This window comes from Pundamilia nyererei, unplaced genomic scaffold (assembly GCF_000239375.1).
Source record: "Pundamilia nyererei isolate P.nyererei 1_Seehausen unplaced genomic scaffold, PunNye1.0 scaffold01015, whole genome shotgun sequence".
NCBI lineage: Eukaryota > Metazoa > Chordata > Actinopteri > Cichliformes > Cichlidae > Pundamilia > Pundamilia nyererei.
In genome coordinates this window covers 4,979-6,414 of record NW_005188416.1, presented here as the reverse complement: position 1 = coordinate 6,414, position 1,436 = coordinate 4,979, and positions in this window count along the sequence as shown.

The window sequence follows — 1,436 nt, the reverse complement described above, 5'->3', positions numbered from 1 at the left end:
GATTTTTTTGACCCTATGCGACCCATATCCGATCATGGTATGACAGTGTGACTGGCACAAATCCGATATTTTCAAATCCGATCTGGGTCACTTTCGTATGTGGTACTGAATCCGATACATATCCGATGTTTCAGAAAGCGACTGCTGTGTAAATGGTCAAGTCGCATTAAATCCGTTTTTTACGTCACTGACACAAGACAGACGCCAATTATCACCGCCGGAGAAGCGCTCGATAAGACATCGCGAACGCTTCCTGGCCATCCGGTGAAACTGCTGGGAAGACAACGTTGGGGAAACGTTAACATTTTATTTGTACTGCATAATCAGCAGATTCTGACAGAAATCTGCAACTATCCCTTGACGCACCACTTCTCTCTAAAACAGCAATACGGATAATTATTAGGTCATCTACATTATTATGTAAATAACAAAATAACTTAAAGCAAAACTTGGGAAACGTGAAGTCCGAAGTCTTTATATTAAGGGCCATTAGTCAAACAATACTGTTTGCTCTGGGTCTAAATAGAGCCCGTTGTGTGCGACATCTTCTTGTGCGCATGCGGGCCGCTTTGAGCGTTCACACTAGAGAGCGTTTGCTGTCGCATTTTATTTGTAGTGTGAACGAGCAGACAAAAAAAATCAGATTTGATCAAAAAATCGGAATTGAGCATTAAGACTTGCGGTGTGAACGTAGCCTTTGATAAGTCTTCACATACTGTATCTCGCGCCAAAACTTCTGAACTGGCGGTATGCTATGCCTTCAAATGATACTGCCATAGGGATATCAAGAACCCAGTGGAACTCCATAATTAAATTTAGCGTGTGAAAAGGACTCTCCATTTCCTGACGTGTTCGGGTCAAATCAGACCGATTTACAAATTTAAAAACTCCTAAATATTGTGTTTTACATCCACTTGCCTAAAGGCCTTATGACATCCTCCACACTATGCACTTGAACATATTAAAGTGATGAGCACTTCTTTCGTTGAATTTTGAGTGTTTTAATCAATTTTGTTACATCTGTGGTGTTCAAAAGTGACCGTCATAGAAAATGAATGGGAATCCATCATCATTTATTTATATAGCACTTTAAAAAGTGCTGTACAATACAAATATAAATATAGTAATAAAATAACAGAAATCAGACATAGCATCAAAATTAATAAAAATGTCAGTTACCCACAGAGTTAAAGGCCAGGGAATAAAAATAGTTTTTTAATAAGGACTTAAAAACTGTCACTGATGTAGCCCGTCTAATATGGAGAGGAAGGTTGTTCCAAAGCATCGGCGCTGCAAAAGAGAACACTCGGTCTCCTCTAAGTTTCAGCCGTGACTTTGGGACCAAAAGCAACAACTGCTCAGCTAGAGCTGGGCGATAGAACGATAACGATATGTATCGCGATATAACTTTTACTCGATAGAGAAATTAAGCTATC